Here is a 12102-nt window from a genome sequence, read left to right as displayed (position 1 = left end):
CAGGACTTCTAGGATCTGTTCCAGATTCATGTGCTCATGGACATGTCACTTAACCTTCGTGCCTCAGTTTACCCATTGGGCACGTTAAGAGGTTTAGCTACTTACTGTTTGTAAAGCTCTTTCCAGCATGAAAGGGGATGGGTAGTGCCAAGTATTATTAATGGTTCAGATGGTCCCCTCCAACCCCACAGGCAGAAAACCCACCCGATCTACAGGAGTAAGGAATGGAAAAGTAGTGATTCCCCCCCTCACACACACATCTTAGAGAAAGTGCCTCTACACAGGCTGGATCAGTGGGAAAGGGCTGGCAGGTAGTGAGGTTGATAAGATAGCAGCTCTCTAGGGTATTATCTTCCACTACCAAACACAAATGGATTATGTCAGCATTCATGTATCTGCTTTACCTTTCTACAAGTGACCCCTCCCTAAGCATGCTTCAGGGGAGGAACCACCAGTGTGACTCACAGGCACTATACTGTCCAGAGGGTTCCTGTGAGAACCATGAGCCAGTGAAGGGAGGTAGGACTTGTGCACACATCCCTTAAGATCATGTGCAGTTTGAGGGATCTCATGGTTTAGGGAGCATAATCCTATGCACCTGAAGGAATCAGCACTTTCTTGTCCCCTAATTAGGAAAGCCCTGTGTAGAAGGTGAGATGGTCCATCATTATTGCACGGATAGAAAATAAGCCAGATTTCCCTATTTCAGAAGGATGACCCCTAGCCCACGCAAGGAGTTACATAAAGGTTCTAGCATCTGGGTTGTTTTTCTTTTGTGGTGGTGGAGGGGGTTATAATATTTTTGGCCAGATTAAAGCTTAATTTAGACACCCACAGCAGCTGTTTGTCAATTGGGGTCTGTTTTTAGCCTGTGTTACAGCTGGCTTGACTCAAAGTACAAAAAGGTCAAGTGACTTGCCTGAGGTTCCTAAGAGAGTCAATGGCTCATTCCAGATTAGGGGGTGGGACACTTCTGGTTTGCAGTCCTCTGGCCCTAATTATCAGTGTGCTGATTAGACCACACTGCCTCCTTTGAGAGATACTTAAAATCTTAAGAACGTAAGAATGGCCGTACTGGGTCAGACCAAAGGTCCATCCAGCCCAGTATCCTGTCTACCGACAGTGGCCAATGCCAGGTACCCCAGAGGGAGTGAACCTAACAGGTAATGATCAGGTGATCTCTCTCCTGCCATCCTTCTCCACCCTCTGACAAACAGAGGCTAGGGACACCATTCCTTACCCATCCTGGCTAATAGCCATTAATGGACTTAACCTCCATGAATGTATCTAGTTCTCTTTTAAACCCTGTTATAGTCCTAGCCTTCACAACCTCCTCAGGCAAGGAGCTTCACAGGTTGACTGTGCGCTGCGTGAAGAAGAACTTCCTTTTTTTACTTATTACTCTCCTGAAAGGTTTTTAGCCACTATGGCAGGGAGGTTCTGGAACAGCCTCCCAGTAGGAAGAGTGGGGGCAAAAAACATCATGTTAAAATGGAGCATGATACATTTATGAATGGGACTCTATGATGGGCTTGCCTGTGATAGCACGTGACTGGACTGGCTGACCCCGCAGGTTCCTTCCCATCTTATGGCCTCGCTTCCTGTGAAAGAAAGTGACAAGGCTGAGAATGAGTTTGACACAGAGCTTTTTCCGAAACACTGGGATTTAATGTTGAGGCCCTGGAGTATTCATTAGGTCAGAGTAGCTCCTGCCCCCTTTCATATAAAAATATACACAAATCAGTTACAGCAGTTATTACTGGCAGTAGTAACCGCCTGCTCTGCATGTCCCTCTGATCGCCAGAATCTGGGACTGGACAACAGGGCAATAATTGCCCTGTTCTGGGCATTCCCCTTGAAGCACCGGGCACTGGCTGCTGTCAGAAGACAGGACACTGGGCTAGATGGACCATTGATCTGACCCAGTGGGGTCATTCTTATTACAGTAGTGACTAGAGGCCCCCGTCAACACTGGGTGCTGTACCTATGCTTAGAGAGAGACAGTCCCTAACCCAAACAGCTTACAGTCTAACAGACAAGCCGGACAAAAGGCTGAAACAGAGGCTATGTCCATAGTACAAGCGAGGGGTGTGATTCCTCATGTACACGTACTCCTGCTAGTTCTTAGCCGTGGAGGCACAGCTGAACTGGTACAACAGCCGCGGAGGCACGGCTGAACTGGGCCAAGTACATATGTATCCGTTTCAGGCTGGTTTGTTCTCGGCACAGCTCAGCCATCCCTCCACTGCCGCGCCCCATGCTACCAAGCAGCCACCCTGCTAGTGATACTCGCACTAGCTGGATGGGAGCTAGCACAAGTCTGTACACGAGCAGGGGATTCACGCCCCCCCATGCGTAGCGTAGATGTAGCCAGAGAAGCAGGGTGATCACGGGGATGGTTGGCACCTCTCCTTCGTTGTTGTTGACCGGCTGGGTTAGGTTTTTCCTACATTCCAACCCCCTTGCCCCAATCAAACTGGGAGTGTCCGCACACAAGCTACCTGAGAAACAGGACACTGGGGACAAAGTGGCCCCTGACTTGAACGAAGGATTAGATGAAACGCGCATTAGCTAAAATCCCTTGATGCATTAGCTCAAAAAAGAGTGAGAAATGCTTTGGATGGAGCCAAGTGTAGGTTTGATAAGATGCCAGTGATACTGCCTCCAAAATTATTCAGGTGCAAACCCCTTAATTAATGAGTAGGTGCTGACTGGACAAATTAAGAGAATACTGTTCAGGTACCTAATGGGCGCCTGGAGCTGTTTGTATTTCAGCAGAGGTGTTACATCTACATCCTTAAAAATCCTGGGGGCTTTCAGAGCATTCAGCATACTAGTGCTGTGGCAGCAATAATGGTATCCTATGTTTATATTGCACCTTTCCTTCTGAGATAAAGTGCTTTAGAAATGACAGACATCCTATACAGGAATTATCTTTCCTCACCGCCGATTTGCAGCTGTCCCTGGGGTGGAGCTCAGAAGCCATTTCACAGCTCACAGCAACACTCTGCAACAGTACGAGAGGGGTTCAACCCCCTTCTCCCCCCATCAGATAGTGATGGTGAGAAGAAGAAAACGAGCACTATGTTAGGGCATTCTCTATGTAACGAGGACACTTAGAAAGGTCAGTGACCCCTGTGGTTGCAAAGGGCCTCCACAGGCAGGATCCTCCTTTCCAGTAACCCCTTTTACCATAATAATAAAACAAAACAATAACTTGATCCGCGGTAGAAGCAATGTCTAGATAGCTGTTTAATAGAGGCCCCCGCAAACCCTTCAAATCATTGCTGGTTTGAATGATGCTACAGGTGCTGTCTGACTTTGGTCTCTCAATTACTTGAATGCGGGAATCTCATTAGTTCTCTTGTCCCAGATGTGGTTGGCATTTCTGATCATACAAAACAGCTCATTGTTTGGAAACGAGACCTTTTCTGTTTTGCTCCAGCTGCAAATGAAAGTCCCATTAGGGCTTTAATAGTCTCTTTACAATTGTGTTGAAAATCTGTGCAATTTCAATGGCACACAGCCAGGGGAAGAAAAAATATTTTCTTAAGTATGTTTAAGAACACCTCCTAGGGGAATGAAAGAAGAGGCACACTTAGAATGGTGCAATACAACAGTGAAATTTACCCAGCATTCCAAGGAATTTCATTGTTGGGTTAAAAAGAACAAGGAGTCCTTGTGGCACCTTAGAGACTAACAAATTTATTTGAGCATAAGCTTTCGTGGGCCAGTGGGTTTTAGCCCACAAAAGCTTATGCTCAAATAAATTTGTTAGTCTCTAAGGTGCCACAAGGACTCCTCATTCGTTTTGCCGATACAGGCTAACACGGCTACCCCTCTGAAAACTGTTGGGTTAGGAAACCAAGGGATCAAACCAAGCTCAACAGCTGCATCCTCAGATGGTGTAACCTCAGATGATGTAAATCGGAGTAGCTCCTTTGAGTTCAGTGAAGCCATGCTGATTTACGCCAGGGGAGGGTCTGGGCCTGAAAGATCTTGCTGAACAGTGGGAGCTGTAGTTACCAGCCCGATTTCAGATGAGTGCAGTTTTCCAGGTGATTTAAATTCTTGTGCAGACCTGTTTGCGTCTCCTAAACAGGAATGGAGAGATACAGCATTGCGGCTTGCAGTGGCACACTGGAAAATTCCAAAATGAATGTGCCAAGATGAAAGAGCCAAACCTTTAAGACTGAATGTGCCAGATTGTCAGCTGGTGTGAATTGATGGAGCTTCATTGAAGTCAGGGGATCTGTGCTGGTTTAGGGCAACTCGGGAGTTGGCCCAGTGTCAAACTGGGTCACGCAGCTTAGCAAAAGAGGATATTGGTTAGAGATGGTCAAATGCTTACATTGTTTAAAAAAAAATCTTTATGGGCCAAATATTTGCATGTATAACAGCACTGAGTTCAGTTCACTGTTATTCCTGGGGGTCGCTTTATTTGGTAGCATTTGGGAAAGCCATTAGGTATTGGCCAAAATGTTTGCAAAGCCCACTCATGTAATGAAATGTTACAGGATTGCATTATTCCGTAGGTTGAAAAGTTATACTCAGCCAATCAGGTAGCAGAAACAATGCTATGTGACTTAGGTAACCAACTGCACACTGCAAACAGCTGCTGCGAATACTTTAAGCACATCCCACATGCTGACAATTGTCCTTCTGAGCTATTCGGTGAATTATTAGGAATAATAAATCCATTCAGGAATGATTCAAATAGGCACTAGTTGTAACAAATATCACAATGAAATAGCCACACCGTTTTTTTCCCCTTTCTCTGCAATTATATGCTTTCTTTTTGGTTTCATCTAGCACCTGAACATGTGTGTCCTGGTAGAAGGTCTTCTTTAAGCACTGTCCAGCAGTGAAGTCATCATCCTGTATTATGACATCATACCTTGTTGCCACGGACATGATTGCTGTAATAAATTCATCCTTATGACTTTAAAGAAAAAAATGATGTGAATTTAGTGCTGTTGAAAGGCCCTGGATTAAAAGCTTTGGAAATTAAAGCCCATATAACCACAGAAGATCTCAACCATCTCTTGGAGGGACCAGCTCTGCGGGTTGGAGGGAAGTTCAGTGTCCCTGGCCCCATTCATTCCTTGGCCTCTGTTGACGCTGCCAGGTAGTGTCAGGTGTGACAATGGTTTATGTGACGTGAACAACAATTCAGACATATGACTGGGTTGCAGGATTAGGTGGGAGAAGATGACGGAGAAAATGTGGCTGTTTATGTACAAACCTTATGGATTATTAGCAATAGTGACAACTATATAAATAACACACGGTTGTCACTGCAAAAGGATCTGTGACTTTAAGCACAATCCGTAAAGGATTAACAGTTTCCCTCTAATGCCAAAAATCTGATGAATCTATGGACTATAGAAGGGGAAAAAAACAATATTCAGATCAGAACAAGGATTCTTTACCCAATTGCGGGGGAGGGCGGGTGCATGCATGCAACGTGCATGGTTTTTTGTAATTCATCTTAATCAATCCATTGATCCCTTGATTTTTAATTCTGCTAGCTCTGATTTCTTGTCTATACTTTGACACTGAAAGTACTTTAGGAAAGTCTGAAATGCACTGAATTACAAACCAAGGCGAGAACTGGAAAATCGTAAATCTAACAGGGCTGCCATTATAATGTAATCAGGATTCTAAAAAAGATTACATTGATGGAAAAAACATTCCTAGACCTTTCCTGATGATGTTGGATAGTTTTCCCTACTCTGTTTTGCCTCTGGTTCTGTGTGAGATTAATATAGTTTCTTTTAAAATCTATTTTCTTCCCATTCATGCATATGACCCCACAGACTGTAAACCTGATTCTCCTCTCCCAGCAGTGTGAATGAGGAGTAACTCCAGCAAAGCCAATGGTGCGAAACTGCCGATGAGCTCAGACTCGGCTCCTGGGCATTGTACTTGAATCAAGGCATTCCAATTGACATAAAATTAGTTCCCTTGACGACAAGTACTCTATTGAAAGGGAAATGGACAAGGCATCAGGTCCCAAATGTGTGTTCTAATCTCAGTAGCAAGAGGTCCGCAGATTCCAGACTAGAAAGAAAGTTTGCTTCTATAATTGCCTTTCATTCAAAGCATTTTACAGACATTGATTAATTAAGCATCAAAATCCCTTTCCCAATGAAGAAAGTATGACCCCATTTTACAGAATGGTCAGTCCAGACAGAGAGGTGTGAAGGGACTTTTCCTCTCAAAAGTTACCTCTCCATCACTGGGGAATGGAAAGAAAAATCCCTATTTTTGTAGGGCTTACAAAAATCATGGTGCTTTGTGGTCCCCCTGCTGGCTGTGCAGCATCATTTCACCACAGCATTGCCACAGCCGCACTGGCCTCACATGGGCTCCTGATGCACAAAGAAAGACGCTTGCTTGGCATCCAACTGAGGTGGTTGTTAAACAAAAACAACATTAACTTCAGTTCCCCTGAAAACAAATGGGGAGGAAAATCCACATCTGCCAAATGTAAAATGATAAAAATCAGCTGGCAAAGCCATTGTTGTTCAAGCTGCCAAGAGGGTATGACAAATCAGGGAGATGAAAACACATTGAAAACTGGTAGAAATGAAATAGAATGACTTGGCCCTAGGCTATGGTGTTGCAGAGAACCTCTGGAATGAGTGTACTCCCATTTGTCATGTGGGTTTAATTTTCTTTATTAATCAGTTAGACATTATCATTAATAAATATAATATCTGCTGTATCCAACTTGCCACCTTAATGTGAATTTCCACAAACTTTAGGTGAAGCAGGAGGCCTGCTTATTATTAATACTGAGCCTCCTCCTGCTACACTCACTCACACCAACTAGTAACTTACACCAAGTAGTAACTTGATTGATTTCAACAGGGCTACTCACGGATTCAAATACTATGCAACTTGAGTAAAGAGTGGTAGAATAGGGCCCCTTGTAGTAGTACTGAAAACGTGCTCGATGCTGTTCAAAGCAGAGCTTAATTCTCGGTCACGCTGTACCTTGTACAGTCCATTTACATCTGAGCAAAGTGGGTGTAAAACACGACCGGTTTAATTCAGTAGCCGTTAACACCCATTTTGCACTGATTTATATAACTACCCAAGGTGCAGGGCATCAGTGAATCAGGCCTATGTTCCCCTAGAGTGGCCTAGTTGTATTACTGTAGTAAAATATATGGTTTTGAACTGAATAGTTTAAAAAGTAGCGAGAATCCAGGCCAATTTTAAGCCAACTGGTGACGTACAAAATGGCATGCAGACTCAGGATGTGGGTAACGTAGGACTGAATTAATAGGTTTCTAATGTTGGAAGATTCAAGTCCATCTTCCAGTGAGATAATTATAAACAAATAAAAAACCCCACTCATCACCGCCATTGGAAGACACTTGTTTTTGCTTTGCGGTCCAACTTCTTTCTAATATCATTGCTTGCCACACAGCGGCAAAAACTCCAGATTTAGGCTGCACCAGGGATGAAATTAATCTGGTCCTTGCCCGTGTGTGACACCAGGACATGCCCCATCAATAGGCTAGAAAGCATGTTCTAGCCAGTAAATAACATGGCACCGTTTGTTTTTCTCAATGCTGAAGTTTCTCTTAATCAAAGAGTTTTGTTTTAATAGGAAATAGTTGAATAAAAAGAACAGATTTTCCACTCCTCCTTTCTTTCCAGTGTTATTGACTGCTTTTTGGTTTATTCCCAAATGCTAATGAATTCAAGCCCACTGTGTGTTAGGAGCATGCTGGTGTACAGAATGCAAGAGAGGTGTGATTTGCATAAAGGTGACCTTTTGGGACATCTGAATTCAGTTCACCTTCTCAGCATGTGGCCTTTTCTTTTTACAATTAATGCAAAGATTTGTTGCAATCTGGGAGATCTGCATGAACTTTTTTTCAGGTATTCCATACCCCCATACACTGTGATCTGGTCAGATCTTTCAGGGTACATAGGGTTTTGCCTGTCTAATATGTATGGGGCAAACTCAGGTGCTGTAGGAATGGTCTTGTTGTTGAGGCACCAGACTGGGACTCAGGAGATCTGAGTTCCAATTAGCAATAGCACTACAGAGACTCATGAATTTGCCCAACTTGTTGCAATCATCATAGGTGTTAGAAGGATCCTTCTTCAGTTTATATTTTAGACTAAACTCCTGTTGAACTCATTGAGAGTTTTGGCTGAATTAGAATTGCAGGGTTCATTTCTTAGTTTTGGTTTGTCCATCATCATGCCTGAGAAGATTAGATGTGGGCCCACAGCCACAAAGTTTAGACCCGGGTCTAACTTCTCCCAAAGTGTTTGGATCCTGGGTTTTGGTTTAGGTGCATCTTTGATGGGAAAATTTTCATCTGGAAGAATTTGGCGTTTCTCTGTTTTCTTAAGCAAGGACACAAAAGAAGGCCGTTAGCACATTCCCCAGGGATCCATCTAGATGGGCAGCAGCCAAATAAGAAGACGATTTCCTGGCCTGAAACGGTGATCAAGGCAGATCGCCACTGATTATCTCCAGCAGTTTTCCCCCATCATTTTCATGTCCCCACCCTGCTCAGTTTGCCAAATACTCGATGAATCGCAATTTGGTACTAGAAACCACAGGAGCTGGTATGTAAGATAAGTGCTGTATCATGGCTAATGGGTAACCAGCATTCAAGTGTTCCATACCCATTACATCATGACTCACTTTCCTGTCCATATTTATGCTTTGTTTCAACAGGGTATGGACCATTTTTTTTTTTAAATTGATTTGCTTCCCACGGCGAAAGACTGAGGACTAGAAAAGTAAATTGCTGCAAATCTTGAAAAGTCTAAATCAGCAGAAATCACTTGCAAACACTAGCCAAAAGGATTTAGAATAAAAGTAGCCAGTATGGCTTTAAAAGTAGGGCAATCCAGCGCTTTGCCCTGTAGAGATTTCCTAGAAGGAGGAGCTGCTTTTAAAGAACTTCTGTGTGTTTTGGGTATTACAGCAGTTTCATAGTTCTGCAAACCCCATTCATGCTTTTGAGTATACATTCCATATCCATTTACCCTACCCAGACGATGGTTAACTGGGGTCTGAGTATGTTTGCTAACCATGTGTAAGGGTGCAAACACCAAAGAAGATGACTGTTACTTAAACTGGGATATGGATAGGATTATTGGTGGAAGTTAAGGAACATAAAATTGAGGCTAAATATCAGGAATATAATCCTTAAACACGATCTATTAGACTCTGGAATAGTCTCCCAAAGGAAGTGGTGCAAATACCCATTGTTTGAGTCATTTCAAGCTAGCCTAGACAAAACACTGCAATATTGGGAATAATCCTGCCCTAGCAGGAGGATGAAGTAGATAACTGATCACTGATTTCTGTGATTCAATGCTCATTGAGAAATCTGTGGGACTTTCGGCTGGGAGGATGTTCTGATGGGCAAGGCACTGAAACAGAGATTCAAGAGACATGCATTAAGTTCCTGGCTCTGCCACGGACCTCAAGAAAGTCACTTAACCTCTTTGTGCCTGGTTCTCAATCTTCTGCTATGATGCAGGTTGTATCCCGTTCTCTGTCTTGTTTATTTAGAATGTAAACTCTTCGGGGCAGGCATGGTTTCTTCTCCTGTGTATTCATAGCATCTAGCATAATGCGGCCTTGATGCCATGATAGTATAAGAAATAACTTAGAAAAATGCTTCAAAATAATTTCTGTGACAACACATGTCCAAAGTAAGCATCATTTACCACTATTCTGTCTGGGCCAGATCCCCAGCTGGTGTGTCTCCAATGAAATGGATGGAATATTTTGATTTACGCCAGTTGATAATCTGATCCACTGTTTTTTCTTTCCTTCAGTTGCTTTTCAAAAGAAACAGAAAGCGGATTTCCAATTCTCACTCATTTCAGACCTACAGATTTCTCCAAGCAGTTATGTTCTCAGTGCTTTCACTTCTCTAGCATTCCAATCAATAATTGACCAGATCACAGTTGGAACTTGGCTACTCCTTTCTATGTATAACTTTGCTGTGTTAAAATCTACATTGAAAATGCCACATGCTATAGATTTCCCCCTTTGATGTTGCAAGATTATAGTTTTACTGCACCAACAACTCAGGGAGTGATAAAACCCACAATTTGCTGCTTTTTTGTGTCTCAGAACCAGTGGTTTAGAAATCATGATAATTTGAGGATGGTGCAAGCACCCATCCATCAAAAAGCAGTTCAGACAAAAGGTCACATATTCTTGGTAAAGCTGAGCTACTTTCTAAATAAAGAGGGAAATGCAAAATGTGAGGCAAAGTGGTGATTTCTTATGGATGAATCACTTGAAGAATCAGCTCCAGATACCAAGTGGTCTCTGCCGTGACTAATTTTTGCTTCTGTCTGTTCACAGTTTCCAAAAAAAACACCTTCTGAGATGCATCAGCAGTGTTTCATCAGTTCCACACTGACGTTTTTCCCCCCCAACGATGAATTTTCCAGAACAGGGATATACTTGGTTTGGGGATCTCTTGGCTAAGACAGAAAGATGGCATGTCCTCCACTGTTCCAGGGCTAGCTGTACCTTTGACCCCCTCACTCACGGTTTTTCCAGAGGCAATATTTCAAGGGACAGGCCCAGCACCTTGCACTTTTCTCAGAGTGGAAGCCTGTGTTTGACCCCATTTTTAGACTGGGTCTGCAGGCTACAGCACCCCATGTTTACCAACTGTGTTTCCTCAGCCGGTCTGAATGGGTTTGGCCCCTGCTATAGACTTCCCTTCACGAGCCATGAACAGTAGTAAATGCAGTGATACCAGACAGCTTCTTTAAAACAACGCATTATTTATTTATCCATAGGAACGTAGCAATCAGGAGAAAAGGATTAAAACAACCAAAAGGCTGACGCGCATATTAGTCTTCCCTAAAGTTTAGCACTTCCCTCAAGATTTTGGTAGGCCCAATTTAGCCCTGGTACCGCAACTATTCTGAGGTTGGGTTACAGCCTCTTTCTCTGCAGGCCCTTCCTCTCCATCTCCCCTAAGCTTCATGGAGTGTGTCTTTTAAAAACCAAGCAAGCCTCTTTGTTCTCTTTCTTCATGTGCTGCCTTCCCCTGAACCCTTTCCACAAGCTAAGGGGGTGCTGTGCCCAGTTTGGACAGAGATAAAACTTCAAAGGCCTTGACACCTGGATTGTTTGTTAAACTCCAGTAACTGGGGCTGTCTAAAGGCATGGCCTTGGATTCCCTGCAAATCTGAAAAAACACACAACGGACTGAGTTAACTCTTTGGCCCCATATAGCAGACAACATGACAGTAATGAAATATACAGAGGTCCACACAAAATTAATTTTAAAAACAATACAGATATTTCCCATATTCATAACAACATACTTGATGCATATTCTAGTGGTGCTTGGTATACAGAAATACTGTTCTTTACCAAAAAGTGTTTTATTAAGCAATTAAAAACAGCAGCCAGAAAAGTGTCCTTTAGAAATGACCACTCTCTCTCACACACACACACCACCCCACCCCTGCAAGATTTCAAAATGTTAAGTAGATTTGCTGACTGGAACATGCTACTAATTAACTAAAGTTTGAAACTGAGGTGATACCGGCCAAAAGATGCATAGAGGCTCAAATGTTTCAGGGGGCTTGGGGCACATTTCAAACGAAACAAGAGGGTGTTTTATGTTTTGGGGTAGAAACTATGCAAAATTTGTTTTTTACCAGGAACCAGGCAGACCCATATAATTCTACTATTCTCCTGGAATAATATCTGGATGCTTGCAGACTTTCTGAAGAGAAAAATCACCACTGTCTTCATGGTCTTTCTCAAAGAGTTTACTAGCAAATAGTGCCAATGGGTAGACTTCCCGTAGGCCTAGAATGTCCTGTTTAAATGGATATTTTCACCCTTTTATTTGTGAGTCCTGTTTCCTTTCCAGTTCGCATCAGATCAGAGACACCTGGTCATGGCAACAGACCCAGAAAGCTTCCTGGTTTATCTGTTTTCTTACATTCCCCAAACATCTTTCTTCAGAAGCCCAGAGAGGTTTGACCGTGTTATATTTTCAAGATCAGCGATGCAGAGCACTTCCCTGGCAGTGTTCCATTTCATTTCAAGGATCTGATCCAAAGAGCAAG

Source organism: Trachemys scripta, chromosome 17 (genome assembly GCF_013100865.1).
Source record: "Trachemys scripta elegans isolate TJP31775 chromosome 17, CAS_Tse_1.0, whole genome shotgun sequence".
Lineage (NCBI taxonomy): Eukaryota > Metazoa > Chordata > Testudines > Emydidae > Trachemys > Trachemys scripta.
Note: the sequence above shows the minus strand (reverse complement) of the source record.